This window comes from Tamandua tetradactyla, chromosome 4, assembly GCF_023851605.1.
Source record: "Tamandua tetradactyla isolate mTamTet1 chromosome 4, mTamTet1.pri, whole genome shotgun sequence".
Classification (NCBI taxonomy): Eukaryota; Metazoa; Chordata; class Mammalia; order Pilosa; family Myrmecophagidae; genus Tamandua; species Tamandua tetradactyla.
In genome coordinates, this window is record NC_135330.1 from 111,962,618 (window position 1) to 111,982,439 (window position 19,822).

General features: G+C 39.4%; 1 non-coding gene across 1 annotated transcript; it reads right to left on the reverse strand.

Moving 5' to 3' along the window:
- Positions 1–19,274: 19,274 nt before the first annotated feature.
- Positions 19,275–19,376, reverse strand: LOC143681888 (U6 spliceosomal RNA). Its single transcript, XR_013174939.1, has one exon. It is a non-coding gene; the product is annotated as a U6 spliceosomal RNA (small nuclear RNA).
- Between the last annotated feature and the right edge of the window lie 446 nt (positions 19,377–19,822).

The following is a 19,822-nucleotide window of genomic DNA, read 5'->3' on the forward strand; positions in this document are numbered from 1 at the left end:
CACAATTGGGTGGGCCACATCTCCATGGAAACAATCCAAAAGCTCCCACTCAGCAATATTGAATGAGGATTAAAGAGTTTGGCTTTTCTGGGGTGCCCAATAGATTCAAACTGGCACATAGTGCATGCTGCAAAAGTTTGAAAGTAGGATAATGCAAAGCAAGGCAGGCATCTGGTATAATCATATTACATGATTGTTATATCCTTAGTATACTTTTAAAGACCTATTAGGCACCCGTTGGAAATAGAATCTTGTTGCTCAACTGACAGAAGTGAGCAACACTCTAATATGGATATTTATTCTTGTTAGAAAGAAACCAGATGCCTTGCATCAGCAGAAAATAATCAAAAGAGACTGGGCAGAGTTGCTGACTTTCAAGGAAAAAAAATGAAGTGGGGGAGGTGGCCATGAATTGGGGGATTTGATAATCAGAACTAGATTACCCAAAGAGCAGGAACTGGGCTTTTTCTTTAAAAAACAATGTGTTTAGCTGATATTTTTGAGTCTGCGCAACTGCCTTAACTCTCTTTCATGTCTGTGCTGACTTCAGAAGAGGTAAGGGGAAGCAACCGGGGACCCATTGTCAGCAAAACAATGGGACAATTTTACAAGACCATCCTTGCTAGGAATCCTCTCCTCATTTCCAAAACGTAATGAAAAGAGACTCTTTGATTAGACTAACAGAGAACAGTCTGTGTGTAGATCAAGCCAATAGAATCAACTCCTCCCTTACAAGACAGTAGCACTAGATTACGGAACCCAGTGGAGAGAATCCTTACAGGACTGCTCAGCTGGTACTCCCATTTATGCCTGCAAGGGGTTATCGTACCAGATGGCCATCACCAAGGATGCTGTAATTGTCACCCTGCACATTTACATCATTTGTGTGACTCCATCAGACAAAGCAATCTAGCTTTCTTTTGCTGCTACTCTTAAAATTGCTCTCTGAAACCCATAAAAGAACACTGCCCAACAAAGACCTTTTCAGGAACACCATCTGTTCTTTCGCAGAACCTGGCACAGTGTATAAATCAGGGTTCTTTAGAGAAACAGAACCAACAGGAGATAACTGTAAGTATGAGATTTATACATGCCTCACACAACCATAGGGATGTAAGAGCCCACAAACCATAGGGCAGGCAGCAAGGCTGGCAACTCCAATGAAGTTCCTCAACAAACTCTTCAAGAGAGGCTGGCTGAAGAAGAAGTGGAAATTCTCTCTTCTCCCTTAAAAGTCTTCTGCTGATTGAATCAAATCCAAGCAATTGGATTATCTCATTTGCGGAAGGCCCTTAGTTGATCACAGATGTAATCAACTACAGATGCAATCAACTGGCTGATGATTTAATAAACTAGCCTTCCAGTGTATCAACCAGCCACAACATCTCCTTGCAATAATGGTCAGGACAGTGCTTACCTGGCCAGACAACTGGGAACCATCACTTGGCTAAGTTGACACCTTAACCCAAGCATCAAAGAGTTTCAGGGCTGGGGTGGGAGTAATATAGGTACCAGATACGTTTTCCTGTTAGCTATCTGGATGGAGAATGACAGAGACACACAGAAGCATGTGGAAGCTAGACTGTCATCAAACAATCGCATTCCCTAGGAGGCCTCTCCATCTCTGTCACAGGCCCTTCTTTCACTCTGGCTTGCTCTCATCCAGCTCCCCGGTTTCCCTGGGACCACACTGTATTCTCTCTCCTTTCCTCCCCTTTCATGATCTTCACTCAACCCACTGGAGGGTTTTTCCTCCTAAATTCAAGGCTGGTGACTGACACCCATCCCTGAATAAAAAGAGTGTCTTCTTTTTCAGTTGTAAGTCCTGGCCCATAATTTGTTTGTCCATATCTGTTTCAGTTTGTTTGTTTCTTCTGAACTGTGAGCATGGCCCATCCTTCTCTGATTTGGCTATTGATAAATTGACAAATTTATTTATTGATTTGGCTATTGATAAGTCTGTTGGAAAGGGCTTTGCTCTACCTCATATCATTCTAAACTATAGAATAGAGTTGGCAGAAACACTTCTACAATATCTTTTTTTTTGTATGGTGTGTGATGGGGGGTCACATTTCATTCTTTTTCTATGTGAGCATCCCCTTATTGCAGCACCATTTGTTGAATTCTTGTTTGTTTGTTTTTTGTTGTTATTTGCTTGTTTGTTTGGGAAGAGCATGGGTCAGGAATCGAACCCAGGTCTACCACATGGCAGGTGGGAATTCTACCACTGAACTACCACCCCCACATTTCCACAATATCTTTGTAGTTATCTGCACAGATGTCCACATCAGTTGGGTGTGTGTATGTTTTCACACGACTTACTAAAAGTGGTGGAGGGGACCTGGGAATGAGCTAAACCCAAAAGCTCTCATGGTGCGTTGAATCTATTAATCAATTTGGGTAGAAATTGACATCGTAACTATGTTTAGTCTTCCAATCCATGAACACGGTATTCCCTTCCATTTATTTAGGTCTTTCATGATTACTTTTAGCAATTTCTCATTGTTTTCAGAGTATATGTCTTTTGTGTCCTTAGTTAAATTTATTCCTAAATATTTGATTCTTTTGGTTACTATTGTAAATATAATTTTTTTTCTTGATTTTTCTCCTTAGATTGTTCATCTCTAGTGTATGGGAGCACTACTGAGTTTTGGGTGTTGATCTGGTATCCTGCCACTTTGTTGTATTCATTTTTTAGCTCTTAGTAGCTTTGCTGTATGTTTTTCAGGATTTTGTTAGATGGTATCATGTCATCTACAAACAGTAAGAGTTTTACTTCTACCTTTCCAAATTAGATGCCTTTTATTTCTTGTTCTTGTCTAATTGCTCTGGCTAAAACTTCTAGCCCAATGTTGAAAGCCATGGTGGCAGTTGGCATCCTTGTCTTGTTCTTGATCTTAGGGGGAAAACTTTCAATCTTTCCCCATTGAGGATAATGTTAGCTGTGGATTTTCATATATTCCCTTTATCATGTTGAGGATATGATAGTCCTATTCTTTGAAGTGTTTTCATCAAAAAAAAAAAAGTTTGTTGAATTTTGTCAAATGCCTTTTCTGTGTCAATTGAGATGATCATTTGGTTTTTCTGCTTTGATTTGTTGATATGGTATATTACATTAATTGATTTTTTTATGTTGAACCATCCTTGCATACTTAGAATAAATCTCACTTGGTCATCATGTGAAATTTTTTTAATGTGCTACTGGATTTGATTTGCAAGTATTTTGCTGAGGATTTTTGCATCTATATTCATTAAAAATTGGTCTATAATTTTCTTGTAGTATCTTTGTCTGGCTTTGGTATTAGAATGATGTTGGCTTTATAGAATAAATTAGGTAGCTTTCCCTCCTTTTCAACTTTTTTTGAAGAGTTTGTGCAGGATTTCTTGATTGCTTGGTAATCAAGCAATTCACATGTGAAGCCATCTGCTCCTGGAATTTTCTTTTTGGGGAGTTTCTTGATTCCTGACTCAATCTCTTCACTTGCAATTGGTTTGTTGAGGTCATCTATCTCCTCTCAAGTCAATATTGGCTGTTCATGCCTTTCTAGGAAGTTGTCCATTTCATATAGTTGCTCATGGTATCCCCTCAGTACCTCCTTTATTTTTTCAGGGTCAGTGGTTATGTCTCCTCTTCCATTTCTGATTTTATTATTTGCATTCTCTCTTTTTTTATTTTTATTTTTTTGGTCAGCTTAGCTGAGTCCATCAATTTTATTGTTTTTCTCAACTAATCAACTACCGATTTTGTTGATTTTCTTAATTGTTTTTATGTTCTTAATTTCATTTATTTTTGCTCAAATCTTTGTTATTTCTTTCCTTTTGTTTGCTTTGGGTTCAGTTTGCTATTCTTTCTCTAGTTCTTCCAGTGAACCATTAATTCCTTGATTTTTGCTCTTTCTTCTTTTTTAATATAGGCATTTAAAATATTAAAATAAATTTCCCTCTTAGTACTGCCTTTACTGCATCCTGTACGTTTTTATATGCTGTGTTTTCATTTTCATTTGCCTCGATATATTAACTGATTTCTCTTGTAATTTCTTTCTTCATCCACTGGTTGTTTAAGAGTGTGTGGTTTAACTCTGAAATCTGTTCTACAACTAATTGCTGTGATGTGCTGTGACATTTATTTTTTTTGTACACATGTTTTTTTTCACAAAAAGAAAAAAAAAGTAGGGCGGGCCGCGGTGGCTCAGCGGGCAAAGTGCTTGCCTGCCATGCCGGAGGACCTCGGTTCGATTCCCGGCCCCAGCCCATGTAAAAAACAAACAAACAAACAAAATACAATAAAACAAGAAAATGTTTAAAGATGTTTCCCTTTCTTCCTCCCTTCCTTCCTTCCATCCTTCCTTCCTTCTCTCTGTCTTTCCTTCCCTTCCTCCCTCTCTCTTTAAAAAAAAAAAAAAAAAAAAAGAAAAAAAAGAAAAAAAAGTAAATTGCAATGATAAAAAAAAATGTTCCTTCTAGCCTCCAATGTTCTGGAATAACTAGAAGGAAAAACTTGAGATGATGGAATGATAACTTATCATGAATTCTGGGATTTGTCCTGTAGCTGCTGAAGAGTGCTTTGAAAACTATGGCTTTTTTCTTTCTTTGCTTTGAAAACACATTTTATATTATACAATTTAAAAAAAGCTAAAAAAGTGAGTTGTTTAGGCTCCATATATTTGTGAATGTTCTGGCCTTTTGCCTGTTATTGATTTCTAACTTCATTCCATTACAATCTGAGAAAGTGTTTTGTATGATTTCAATCTTTTTAAATTTATTGAAACTTGCTTTGTGACCCAGCATATGGTCTACCCTTGAGAAGGATCCATGAGCACTTGAGAAAAATGTGCATCCTGCTGTTGTGGGGTATAATGTTCTGCAAATATCTGTTAAGTCTGTTCATTTTCCACTGTTTTAATTTGCTAGCTGCTAGAACGTGATATACCAAAAATGAAACAGCTTTTAAAAAGGGAAATTTATTAAGTTACTAGTTTACATGTTCTAAGGCTGCAAAAATGTCCAAATTAAAGCAAGGCTATAGAAATATTCCATCTGAGCCATCCAGGGAAGGATACCTTGGTTCAAGAAGGCCGATGACATTCAGAGTTTCTGTCTCAACTGGCAAGGCACGTGGCAAACATGGCGACATCTGCTAGCTTTCTCTCCAGGCTTCTTGTTTCATGAGACTCCCCCAGGGGTGTTTTCCTTCTTCATTTCCAAAGGCCCCTGGCTGCTTGGCTCTGTGGCTCTTCCAAAAATGTTTCCTCTTTTGAAGAATTCCAGTAAACTAATCAAGACCCACCTGGAATGGATGAAATCACATCTCTCTCTAATCAAAGGTTAATACCCACAATTGGTGTGCCACATTTCTGTGGAGAGAATCTAATCAAGTTTCCAACCTACAGTGCTACTGAATAGGGATTGAAAAAAACAGCTGCCTCCACAAGATGAATCAGGATTAAAGCATGGCTTTTCTAAGGTCCATGAACCTTTCAAACCAGCACAGTCATATTATTCAAATTCCCTGTTTCTTTTTTGATCCTCTATTTATTCTTTTCATAGATGAGTGTGGGGAATTGAAATCTACAACTATTATGGTAGAGGTGTCTATTTCTTCCTTCAAAGTTGTCAGTATTTGCCTTACATACTTTGTAGCACTCTTGCCCCATGCATAAATATTAATATATTAATAATCATTATGTGTTCTTGTTGAATTGTTCCTTTTATGAATAAATAGTATCCTTCTTTGTCTCTTTTAACTGGTTTACATTTGAAGTTTAGTTTGTTGGATATAATACAGCTACTCCTGCTCTTTTCTCATTGTTGTTCATGAAATATCTTTTCCCAACCTTTCACCTTCAAACTATTTTTGTCCTTGGGTCTAAAATGAGTCTCTTATAGACAGCATATAGATGGGTCCTTTTTTTAATCCATTCTGCCAGTCTACGTCTTTTGATTGGGGAGTTTAACCATTAACATTTAGTGTATTACTTTCTTCTACCATTTTTTTTAAAGATTTTATGTCATATCTAATTTTTTTTCCTCTTTTACCTTTACTGACAGTCTTCATTTTTACAATCTTCTCCAGACCTCTCTCTCTCCTGCCTTTTCCTATCTGCCTGTAGTACTCCTTTAGTATTCCTTGCAAAGCCAGTCTCTTAGTCACAAATTCTCTCAATGATTGTTTGTCTGAAAATATTTTAATCTCCCCTTCATTTTTGAGAGACAGTTTTTCTGGATATAGAATTCTTGGTTGGCAGTTTTTCTCTTTCAGAATCTTAAATATATCATGCCACTGCTTTCTCAACTTCATGGTTTCTTCTGAGAAATCCACACATGGTCTTATTGGGATTCCCTTATATGTGATGGATTGCTTTTCTCTTGCTGCTTTCAAAATTCTTTCTCTTTGACATTTGACAGTCTGATTAGTCTTGGAGTATGTCTACTTGAATCTATTCTGAGGTATGCTGCACTTCTCAGATCTGTAATTTTATGTCTTTCATAAAAGATGGGAAATTTTCAGTGGTTATTTCCTCCATTAATCATTCTCCTCTTTTCCCCTTCTGTTCGCCTCCTGTAATATCCACAACACATATATTTGTATGCTTCATGTTGTCATTCAATTTCTTGAGACCTTTATTTTTCCATTGTTTTCCTTATATTTTATTTTGTGTGTCAGGTTTCAGATGTCAGGTCCTCTGGTTCACTAATCCTTTATCTGCTCTCAAAAGCTGTTGTTGTAGGATTCCTTTTTTTTCCCATCTCTTCTACCATTTCCATAAGTTCTGTGATTTATTTTTTCAAATTTTTGAGTTTTTTGTTTGCCCAATGACTTCTTTATATTTTCCTTCAACTCATTGATTTGATTTTTGATGTGATTTTCCATGTCTGCTCGAACAACCTCAATAAGTTGTTTCAACTCCTATATCTCATTTGAAGTGTTGGCTTGTTCCTTTGACTGGGCCATATCTTTGATTTTCCTAGTATCACTCATTATTTTTTGCTGGTGTCTAGGCTTTTGATTTCCTTAATTAGTTTATTCTGGAGATTTTTCACTTTTTTATCTAGGATTTTCTTGAAGGATGGGTTTATTCTCTATCTGTTCTTTGACATTAAATTAAACTTATTCTAGACCTGTAACATAGGTTCTTTTAACTGATCAGAATTTTCAGTTCTTGTTTTCCCATTTCTTGCCCTGCCTACATGGAGCTTTTTTTTTTTTTTTTTTTTTTTTTTTGAGGAGGGTCTCCTTAGATATACCCCAGTCAGAGAGACCCTAGTCAGATTTTCTCAGACCAGACAGGCCATGTCTCAGGAGGAAAGTGTAGCCATCAGTCTCCCTGAGGGTGAGACCTAGCAGTTGTCAGACTTTCATATGAAACCTCTAGACTCTATGCTTCTCCTATCCTGCCCAGCATGTGGCACTTGTCTGCCCATGGCTTCCTACCAGCTTAAAGTGATGTGGGGCTTTAATCTCAACAGACTCTTCCTGCCAAGGGTGTTTGGTTGAGATAGGGGTGAGGTTGTAAGGTGACACTAATTATTTTAGTTTTCTTGTACCTGGGACCTGAGTTCCTTGAAGGAAGGATTCTACTTGAGCTGACCCTACCCCTTTATCTTGGGGAAGATACACCCTTTAGGAAATTAACTCCTTTCATCTGACTAGTTACTTTGTCTCTCAGACAAGCTTAATTCTGCCCTTGCTTGGGCAGTGCTGGAGCCTGTGATTGCTTCCAGTCTTATCTATTGAGCTGTTAAGGAGTAGGAAAAAAAGCACAAGCAGAAAATGGCTTTTCAGAGTGGGACCCCTGCATCTTGGGTTTGTCAATCAAAAGCTTAAGTTGGTACATAGTTCTATGTATCTTTAGGCTCTATGTGCCCCCCTTTTCTTGGGGTCCAGCCCTTTCCCAGTATTTTGTGCTGTCCAACTCAAAAAGCTTTTGGTTTGTTTTTTCCCCCCCATCCACCCCATCCCCTCTCTGCTGGGGCAAAAATTCTTAGTTCCTTTAGTACTTATTCTAGGTTTATCTATGCCAGGGGCCTGTTTTCAGTAGTCACAATTTGTTAATTAATTCCACAGTTGGAGCTTGGTTGATCTAATCCCTTGCTGCTAATGAAATCTGTTTCCTTTCCCCTTGGGGAACCAGCCTGCTGAGCCTGTGGAAGAGAGGTGCCAACCTCCACAGCTTGGGGGACTTACTGTTCCATGTGGGATCTCAGCTGTTCCATCTGGTCCAGACTGGTGTACACTGTGTGTCCACTCACTTATGCTCCCCTAGCAGTTGTTCTGTACTATTCTTGGCTATTTACTAGCTGCTATGGAAGACAAACTAAACTACACACCACACTATGCTGCCATCTTGCCCTATCATTCTGCCCATAATATCTTGCAATCAGAACTGCCTTATGCATTTAATGGCATGAGGAAGAGAAAAAGGGATCTCTAAACCCCATAAACTCTTAGTCTCCCAAGGACATATTTTCTTAGGAACTTGGATATTGTGTAATTACAGTCCATTACTGACTTTTTCAATTCTCTCAAGTCCTTGATGTGCATTTGTGTTTGAAGGGAGCCAGTTGTGCCCATCTCCTCCTCCTCCTCCAGGTTCTGAACTTGTCCTCACAGACAAAGAGCCAAAGGTGGTAGCGATACAATATCAATTTTATTTCAGCTAAAGCTTTTGGTTTTGAGAATTTTGCCTGACCTGTGACTGAACTACAGCTTATTCTTCTCCCTGACATATTTGTCAGTCACAAGCTAAATAGCTGAGGACTCATGGCATCCATTGCAGGGTGGAAAACCTCTCTGTTGAGTTTAGTAGGGAGGAGACTTCCAGCAGATAAGAGAAAGAGAAAAAGCTAAGAGACCACATGTCTTTACCTTTGCCAAAATCTTATGACCCCCCTTGGTCCCTCCACCTTGGGTGAGGAGCAAGGGAGAGGGGAAATTTTCTCCCCACCACTTCTCCAAGAGGGCAGAAAGTTTCTGGCAAGTTCTTTGGCTTCTTTAGAGGCCAGGAGTTCCTATTCTATAAATCAAAGTGAAATAAATAATAGGGGAAACAAATGTTAAAATAAATTTAGATTGAAATGCTACTGGTCAATGAAAAGGAGGGGTAAAGGGTAGAGTATGTATGAATTTTTTTGTTTTCTTTTTATTTCTTTTTCTGAATAGATGCAAATGTTCCAAGAAATGATCATGATGATGAATATGCAACTATGTGATGATATTGTGAATTACTGATTATATATGTAGAACGGAATGATCAAAAGTTATAAATCAAAGTTAAGAACATTGGACAAAAAGGAAAGAAATCCATCTATACTGTGAATTAGATTTCAAATACTTTACTCCTTTACTAGTGGTCCCCTTGTAGATGAAATTTGCATCTTCATAAGAAGGAAGTTCCCAAAGGGCAGAGATTTTTGTATGAACTATGTAGGAAGACAGTGGAATCAAAATTAAATTAAGTCATTTTTTTATGGATCTGACACCATCAGAGGGTTAACAGCATATAATGTAGTCTCTATGTTAAAAGCAACCTACTGAAGTTAATACAAGAAATATAAGGATTCAGAAAACCCTGGAGATGAGGCTGAGTTTTCCCTCTGATAATCTCTCTGAAAAGTTATCTGGCCATTTGTTCTCCCCAGATTTCAGCTAAAATGTAATTAAATGGATAACCATTGTGATGACATCTGGGTAAGTAAAATGAATATCAAATGGACAGGGTTGTGAACCTAAGATAGCATGAGAAAATCTGAACAGATTTTTTAATCTTGAAAATTTTCCATTTCTTTCTATTTTTGTTTCAAGAGGAGGAGAGATGTGTATGGAGGGAAATAGCTTTTCAAAGACAAAAGTTTTACCCAGCTATGTTGGTTGGAAGCTGTTATGTACCCTAGAAAAAGCCATGATCATTTAACTCATTCCTGTGGGTGCAAACTTGTGGGTGGGACCTTTCAGTTAGATTATTTCAATTTGAAATGCGACTCATCCCATTCAAGGTGGGTCTTATTCCTTTTTCTGGAGTCCTTTATAAAAGAATAAAGGATAGAAAAGCTGAGAGACCTTAGAGAGAGGAAAAAGTCCCTGGAGAAACTGAGGGAGGAAGCCACTGAAGCCAGAAGCTGAAAGCAATGGAACCTGAGAGAGAAGGGCCAGCAGACACCAGCCATGTGCCTTCCCTTGTAATGAAGGGTCCCAGATGCAAGCTTCACATTCTTCAGAGAAGGTATCATCTTGTTGATGCCATAATTGGGATATTTTCATGGCCTTAGAACTGTGAAGCTGTAAGCTAATAAATCCCTATTGTAAAAGCCAACCCATTTCTGGTATATCGCATTCTAGCAGCTTTAGCAAACTGAAATACCAGCATACTAGATGTGGTCAATGGAACAACTCAGCTATAAAAATATTATTCTAATTTCTTAAAACCCCTGATTTAAGCTTGGATGAAATAAATCAACAGAATCAACTTCATTTTTGCAAGAGTCTAAAAGAACCAATATTGAGGAATTAAATCAGTTAAAGATTTTAAACTTCCATAAAAGGTAGATTGCTTGGTGTTAAGCCCAGTGTTAAGAACTGGGATTCTAGCAATGACATCAGGATCAATCCTCCTGCTCTCCATTTCTCAATTCTGCTTTCTTTGGGTTGATTCATTCTCACACAGGCTTTTCCATACGGTCATGAGGTGTCTCTTCTAGGCTCTCATCTACAGGGAAAAGTAAGATGCTTCTCATGTGAAATGAAAGCCTTGAAGGTTTCATTTTGTCTCAGAAGTTCTGTTTGGGTCACCTATACACCACTATGTCTGGCTATGTTAGTCAAGATTCTCCAGGGAAACAGGTGACAGGAGACATATATATATATATATATATATATGTATGTTTGTGTAAGTATATGCATATGTATATGCATATATATATAAAGAGATTTATTGTAGGAATTGGCTCACACACCATGGCAATTGACAAGTCTGAATTCTATAGGGCAGGCTGCAAACTGGGAACTTCAGTGATGGTGTTGGCAAATTCCTCAGGAGGAATTCGCTGGTTGAAGTAGAGATATTGATTCTTCCTTCTGACAGCTGAAATCATTACTTCTCCCTTTAAGACCTTCAACTGATTGAATGAAACTTTTCTCATTGCTTAAGGCAGTCTCCTCAGTTGATTGTAGATACAATCTACATGCATGATGATTTGAATGCATGAATGTCCTCACAGTGTTGATCAGATCAGTTCTTGCTTGACCAAACAAATGGATACCATAACCTAGTCAACTTGACTTATGAATTTAGCCATCACAAATACCAAGCAAATATAATATTGCTGGAAGATACATGGCTCCTGAGTATCTTGCAAGGCCTTGTTGAATAGAAACCACCACTGCTCAACTACAGCTTGCATGTTTGTTGCTTGCTACAATGTTCTCTGCTTGCTCAAAATATACTGGGACCCTGGCCCTGAGTTCCTCTCCTATAACTCAACCCATGTATGTGTAGGCATAATCTGGCCCTCCATGTCCCTCAGTGGGATTGGAGTTTAGGAAACTGGCCACAAATAGGCTGACACTCTGGTTATTGCTTTTACTTTAATAATTTGTGTGTGTGTCTCTGTCAAGGAGTCCTACATCCTTGATCAGCATCTGTGAAATGGTGACAGGCTAACTTGTAGGGTAAAATTTCAGACCTTCCACAGTTCTAGATAGATGTTCTGGTTCCCATGTAAAGACTCAACTCCACCTGAAAGGCATAGACTGAGAAGGGGAAGAAATGGTCCCCCAAAGGAAGCTCCTGCACAGCTACCGGAAGGACAGGAAGCAAAATATGTAATTGTGCCAATTGGCCATGACCTTTGTGTACCCTGCCTCCAGCTCCTGTCTCTATTTAAGATGAAGCATTCCTAAGTTCAATGAACACTTGGGCAATTCCACCTCTAGATAGGTTGACTGTGCCTGGGAGCCCATGAAGGCTAACAGAATTCCTTAAGACCCAGGCCAACGGCCAAGAACCTTTTGACCACCACAACCATCAAGAAGAAGAGCACCTTGAAAGGATAAAGGACAAAAACTTAATGTATGTCTTTCATTTTATGGAAGGACTTCTAAAAACATCATTTCAAACACAAACAGCCCTATCGGAAATGACACTAGAAGAAAAGAAATCGCCCGACCCCTCTTCCTCCAGAAAAACACACTGGTTTCACTTGAAGTACTTTCTAGTTCTTTTTCATATGCATGCAAGTTGTTTACAAAATTATAGTGGGAAATAGAATTTATTATTAAAATTCATTTCACCTATATTCCAAGCATTTTTCCATATTGCTTTTATTGACCTTTCCATTTTAATTGGCACAAAAAAATTCATGCCAAAATCTGAGTAGCTTATACCTAATTAGCCATTTCCTTCTAATTGAATATTTCAATTATTTTTAAATTTTCCCTAAAATAATACAAGTAAATAATATCTGTATAATGATAGGCTTTCTAGACTTCGTTTCACTTGATTTTCATAGTAACTTGTTATTGTACCTTTTTATAGTTGAGGAAATAGAGGCTCAGGGATATATCACGTAATCCATTCTCCAATACAGAGTATGATTGCGGTAGAGCACATCTGAGCTAGTGTTTCTGTGCTTTGAGATTCTGCCGCTTTGCAGACCTTTACACTGACAGAATTTTACCTTTGGACTCTTAACTTCCCAGTAACTTCTACTAGTATCAATGCCAATAGGCAGAGCCCTCTAGCTTTATGAGTAACTGACCTTCACAGATTCCTACATAGAGTAATTTTAAGAATCTGAAGAATGCATTTATGCCCTCCAATGTCTTCTCCATTAGGGTTTATAATTCCTCTATTTGTAAGGCATTCCTCTGAATTTGAGGGAACTTTATTTCTTTAGGCCCTTCTTAAAATGCTGCACACATTGAAAGAGATGGCTACATAAACAAGGTTGTTTTGTTTTTTTAAACCACAGTAGTTGAGATTGCTTTCCAACCCTTGATGCTGGCAAACTAAAAGGGGCATCAATTATTTTGTTGCTCAGCATCCCCGCCCCCCCATTCCCATCTGATGGAATTCCCTTTTCCTCCCAGGAATTTAATTTAATTGGTGTTAAATTAATGTGACACCTGGTGGCGATTGTTCTAGCATCAGAACTGAATCAATTGAGTCCTTTCTTGGGACTTTGGGGACTTTGGAACTGAAACTTCGATAGAAAGCTCAGTTAGACTCTGAGTGGCTGATAGTAACAGTTAAAATTCCAGAGTAGTGGCCTTGCTTTCCATTGTATGGCCCAAAATAAGAGAGGGAATTGGTCTCTGAATAAAAGGGGGAAAGAGAAAGAGAGAGAAAGAGAGAGAAAGAGAGAGAGAGAACACAAAGAAAGAAAAAATGGCAGAAACCAGAGATAATGAGACCCACTGGAACAAAGAGCCTGGCCCCGAGGTTTTGGTAGTCTACCTTCTGTCTTTAGTTTCCTAAGACATCCATGAACTGTATAGTAAATTCCTTGTTTTGCTTAAGCCAACTTACTAATAAGGTTTCTGCTCCTTTGAGCCAAAAGAGCACTATCGAATAGCTTAAACTGGGGGTGGATCCAGGTTTTGGAGACCTTCTATTTAAACAACTTGGGGAGTCATCTTTAAGAAAAAGAATACAAACTTACGGATGCGTAATTAGGTACTGAGCCTTGGAAGAGAGTCCATGCAAGGGAGGACCCTGAAACTTCAAATTCCTTAACCTTGTAGGAAATCTGAATCTGACCAGAGCTGATAGGGAAATGAAATTGGGGATGGAAAAGGAGAGAGAAGAGAAGTAGGAATTTTATTATTTTGCAGGGTCTCTGGAGGAAATCACTGGTACCAAATTCTGTAGTCAAAACCTAAGCTCATCCTTTGGGAAAAGACTTGGAGCAGGGCAGGGGAGTTATTTCTATTATTGATTTTACTCACTGGGAGTGCAGAGGTGCAGAGAGGAATAGGGAAAGGGAAAACTATTTGCTTTTTCAAAGAGCCCAGATCGTATTCAAGTTACTCAGAAGACAGTACTTCCTTCTGGTGAGGCTGACCACCTGCCCCCTCCCCATATTCATGCACACAATCCTGTGCTATATTCAGATAATTGGTGATGAATATAGATTCTAAAATCCTTAGCTGCATCCAAGACTTGATTATGTCCCTCAACTCTAGGAAGCAAGCTGCATGCCTGTGGTATGGTGGAAAGGATATGCACCTTGGCATCAGATCAGCCTGCTTCAAATATTGGCTTTCTCTAAGTTAGTTGTCCAATCACCTGCTTGTCTACTTCTTCACTGGTAAACTAAGAATGCCTGTGTATACTTCTCTGGGTTGTTTCAAAGATTCAGTGAAATAGTTTGCATAAAGTACTTAACACAGTCTGGTGCCTTATAGATGTTTCTGAGTGGGAGTCTATAATCTTGACTTCTATAACCTCTAGAATCTTGACTCGTGTGAGATAGATTCTCTTTCTCTCTGAGCCATCATGAACCTACTCAGAAACTTCAGGGGCATCTGTAGTGTACTGAGGTCTCACTGGGCAGCCCCACAGGCATTGAAAGGCTGGGTCTCTATCTCTTCCAGAGCATTCATCAGAGAATCTCAGTTCTCTTTGTCCTCTGAAGCAAGTGTGTTTCTGGGGACTGCCTCCTCCAGAAAATATCATGGAATCACATAATAGTCAGCCTGCCCTCATTTGTCTGTCTCTCTCTCTCTCTCTTTAAAGGCCAATTTCATAGTCCATACAAAAGACAAAAGGGGAAACTCCCAATCCCCAGTGGACTGTGAAAGCGAGATTTGAACCCTGCCCAGAGAAACCCTCAGAGGCACAAATTCAGAATATTTTGAATATGTGGAGGTGTTAGGTAAATGTGAATAACCACTTACATAGCATCATAACTTGAATACTTTTAGGACATCATTTATTCACTAAACAATGAATGAGATCCTACTGTGCCAGGCCCTGGAGACAAAGAGAAGTTGTCAGGCTGGTAGGAAGCCAGACAAGCAAATAAGTTCAAAACAAGTGACTGGCACTCTAAGGACAAAAATACATTATATGCTGGAACCAAGGAGAGTATAGTTATAGCACAAGAAAGGGGGTAGCCCTCAGATAGGCATTAACTTTTGAGTGGTCCTTGCTGGATGAGTAGGAATTTTCCTATAGAAAGAAGGCTGTGCATGAGGAGTTAGACTATGAGTTTGGACAGGTAAGATAGACCATTAGGAGAGTAGGATGCGCCAATGCAGGGAGGTATAAAATAGCATGTGGAGGATGGGCCATGGTGGCTCAGCAAGCAGAGTTCTTGCCTGCTATGCTGGGACCTGGGTTTGATTCCCAGTGCCTGCCCACGTGAAAAAAAAAGAAAAGAAAGAAAGAAAAGAGTACATGGCGCTGGAGGGAATGAATTTCAGCCACTAGGATTGCATCTCCGGGTGCATTGTGGGGACGGTGGGACAGGAAGCTAAATTGTTAGGAAAGAGCCTCATGCTCTGGCCTAGTAGATTCTGTCTGTGTTAGAGGGTGATCACTTTGAGAGTAGACAGGAAGCAGTAGAACAATGAGGGGTTAAGCGCATAGTCTCTGGGTCAGCAGGGCTCAGAGTCTCAGCTGGCCTCCCAGTACTGATATGATCTTCAGCAAGTTGATGACACAATCTAAGCTGCAACTTCCTCATTTGTAAATTGGGCTGAATGTAAATACCATGTATATGTACATTCCAAAAAGGCTTCTTGAGTATTAAATAAGTCATATTTTTAAGCACTTATCCAGAGCCTGACAGCTTAATATAGAATAGACTATTAGTCATTTGAGCAGCAGCGGGTTGATGGACCCAAAGGAAATAAAGACGTTTAGGATGTCTCTAGGATCTCCCAAAGAGGAAAAAATTATCACCTCTTTTGGAATGCCAGCTTAGAGATCTTCACTGGAGACCATGGCAAGTTCTCATTGGTAATTATCCGGTAGCAAGGTATGAGAACACCAATTAGGAAAAACTTCAGTGAAATAATTTTTATTAAAGTCAATGTGAAGTACAGGATATAAAACCAAAGACAGAATAAGAGGCTAAAACACAACCTTCCTACATTGGTTTGGCCTTCATTACACCAGGGAAAACCAAGATTTTCTTTTATTTCATGATCCAACAGTTTTTTTATGCAGGTGTGCTTAGCTGATTAAAAAGTTTGCAGAATGTGGGATGGTTTTTCTCCTTGTCTGATTGGAAACAGTATGGAAAGAAGATTTGTGCACTGAAAAATTGCTTGGGGAGCTTATGTTGTGGTATACTTTCTGGAAGCTGAAATATTAAAATCGAATCACTTGTAAGCAAAGATGGTATCTTCGGGTTGCCAAACATCCAAGTATGTGGTGACTGATTAGATGACAAAGGAATATTTGGCCAATGAGTCTGTTTTGTTCTGTGGGATGCCAAACATCCAGATATCTGGAAGCAGCTGTTTGCCTTCTCTGGACTAAACAGAAGCATCATTGCACCAGGGAGCCCCAGGTTGCCTGCTGTTGGATTTGCTTACAGTCCCCACGACCCAGTCCCAGGACCACTGTTGATAGAAGAGGACTTGTTTGTGTGGAGATTAGGTGCTAAAGTTGACGGGAACAGAATTGCTTGGTGATATTCAGCCCTAAGGGGTAGGCTTGGGACAGATTTATCAGGAAGACCAACCCTCCTTAATGCAATACTCAGGAGATCACAGTGCCATGGATCAAGGCAGGACAGGGTATGAAAACCAGAGCTGAAGGATGCTTCCTCATGGTCTGGACAAGGGCATTTCGAAAGGTGTTGGCCTCAACAGCCCAGACATTGAGTGAGTGTCCACTTTTTGCTGAGTCAATAGCACAGTGGAGTGGAAGGAGCTTTGGAGGGAGAGTCAAAGGAACTGTTCTGCTCCTGGCCCCATGGTTTTCTTACTAACTCTCTGGCACTGGGCTTCCTGAGTGGTAAAAACAAAGATCGTAAGACTTATCTCACAGAATTGTTGAGATGTTCAAATGAGATTATTGGAGTGCTTCATAAATGGTAAAGTGTTATAAAACGTAAAGTATCATCAAAAGTTTTTTCATTCCCATTTTTGACATCACAGGAAACATAAAATGATATGCAAAAAAGCATGGGGCTTACAATAAGAACATTTCCAGAGAGTTCTTGGTGGGTATGGGTTTGCCCTGAGAGGGACTAGAAGACCTCAGTAGAGAAAATCTTGAGGTTTAGAGTAACAACAGACCTGGGTTAAAACTCTGCCTCCAATGCAGTTTAGTTGTGTGTTTTTAAGGAAGTTACTTCTCTGTGCTCTGATTTCCTAATTTACAAAGGGGGGCTGTTCTAGCTTGCTAGCTGTTGGAATGCAATATACCAGAACAGAATGGTTTTTATAAAAGGAAATTTAGTAAGCTGCAAGTTCGCAGTTCTAAGGCCTTGAAAATGTCCCAATTCAAGCAAGTCTACAAAAATGTCCAAATTAAGGCACCAGTCTTCACCTAAGAAAGGCCAATGAAGTTCAGGGTTTCTCTCTCAACTGGAAAGGCACATGGCAAACATGGCTACATCTGCTAGCTTTCTCTCTAGGTTTTTTTGTTTCATAAAGCTCTCTGAGGGGTGTTTTCCTTTTCATCTACAAAGGTCTCCGGCTGCATGGACTCTGTGGTTCTCCAAAATGTTTCCTCCTTTAAAGGATTCCAGTAAACTAATCAAGACCCACCTGGAATAGATGGAGTCACATCGCCCTCTAATCACCCACAATTGGGTGTGTCACATCTCTGTGGTGATAATTGAATCAAGTTTCCAACCTACAGTACTGAATTGGGATTCAAAGAAATGGTTGCCTCCACAAAATGGATCAGGATTAAAACACGGGTGTTCCAGGGTACATAATCCTTTGAAACCGGCACAGGACCTAATCATGGTACCTACCTCAGAGAGTTATGAGTTATGGGTTAGATGAGAAAATGCAGACAAAACACTCACATGCAACATGCCACCAATATCACTGTTAGCAAGTTTCCTGTCACGGAAAGCATTCAAGCAGAGGCTGTATCACAGTCTGCAAGCTATCCATCGTGTGTGAGGAGGTTGAACTAAGTAACCTCTCAAGTTCCTTCAAATTCAATTCTGTGAGTGTCTGACATGATATATGATGGTAGGATGCAAGAGATGAATTTGATCCTTGGAAAAGATCATTTCAGTTCATGCAGAATGAGAAAGTATATGTGGATAACCATCAAAAACTAGGCTTTTACTGGCACCAAGTGCAGCCTATTCTATGTCAAAGTGAGTACAAACAACTTTGTCAAATTGTTCTTAATGCTTGTTCTCAATGCCTTGCATTTTGAAGCATCAGAATTTCAGCTTCTGCCACTGTCCTTGAGTTGGCCCTAGCTCAAGATAAGGGACTAGAGGATCTGTTGGCAAGTTGAAGAATGAAAACAATCACAGCGGTTATCAGCTAACTGTCCCATTCTTCCTAGTCCTAATTTAGGTTGCAATTGCTGGCTGAACAGATAGCATTGGGGCAAAACTATCAATGGCTTTCATTTGGCACATAAAACACAAAACACAATTCATCCCATTAAACTCATCCTTTAGGAGAGGAAGAGCAGTTCAGCTTTGGACATGAAGCCCTTGTTGAAAAATTCATACTTGCCAAATATGAATTTCTCTTTGTCAGACGGGAAGTTAACTGAAAACCTCAACAAGCATAAGCAATGCTTTATGTCTTCCTTCACTTAACCTTTTTTTTTTTTTGGTGGCGCACCACCTATGTTTCAGCATAAGGGTAAGCCGGCTTTTGCATGTTCTGCTGGCATTCTGTTTGCTATTCCTGACCCGCTGCCCGCCCTATTCTGTGCCCCCAAAACCTGAGCTTTTATGAAAGGCATCACCTGATCTCCACTAGCCTCTGGCTTGCAGTTGAGGTTGGCCACTGAGGGCAAAACGGTGAGCGTTAGAAGGACAGGAGGACAGAGAGATTAGAGTATTTATTCCCAATCTCCCATCTCACATTCCCTCCTGAGTTTCATGTACAAAAGATCTTTCCAGGGGATTGGGTTTTTGGTAGTCTTCAGGCACCTTACCACCCCCTTTGCTTTCACTTAGCCTGCCCACAGTACTGTAAATAACTCCTTTATTAAACAGATAGTCCTTTGGAGTGTGCCATCTGTTTGTTTCGTTTTTTTTTTTTTTTCATTCTGTCTATTCACGCATCTTTTTTTTAAACTTTTTTTTTGTATACTATAACATATATAAAAAGCAAAGAAATTATGAAATGCTTCACGAATTTGCTGTCATGCTTGCACATGGGCCATGCTAATCTTCTCTGTATCATTCCAACTTTAGTATACATGCCACCGAAGCAAGCCCTGCCATCTGTTTTTGTGCATTGTTTTTTGTCTTTTGCTGGGATCCTCATTGATACACAACTTATTTTCAATGGTCTATGAACAGAAATGACATAGTCACTTTGAAGCCAATGCAATAATGAGTTAGTCTGTTTCCTCCATTTATCAGCAAGCAAAGGCCTCCGAGTCATCAGGGTTGCTAGTGGAAGCAGCCAGGTCCTTGATCACCCTTGGAGAAAAGCTTCCCGCCCCACAGCAGACAGTGACATTAGTGAGTTGTAAAGTTTTGTCAGATTGTACCGCTGAGTTATTCAGGTTCATTTGTTAATGCAGCAGAACCTATCCTCTCCTGACTAATCCACTTATTTAATTTAATTCTTGCAATAATTCTAGCTCCAAATAATTAATCCCCCATTTATAGATGAGTAAAAGGAGATATACAGAGATTAATTAACTTTCAACAA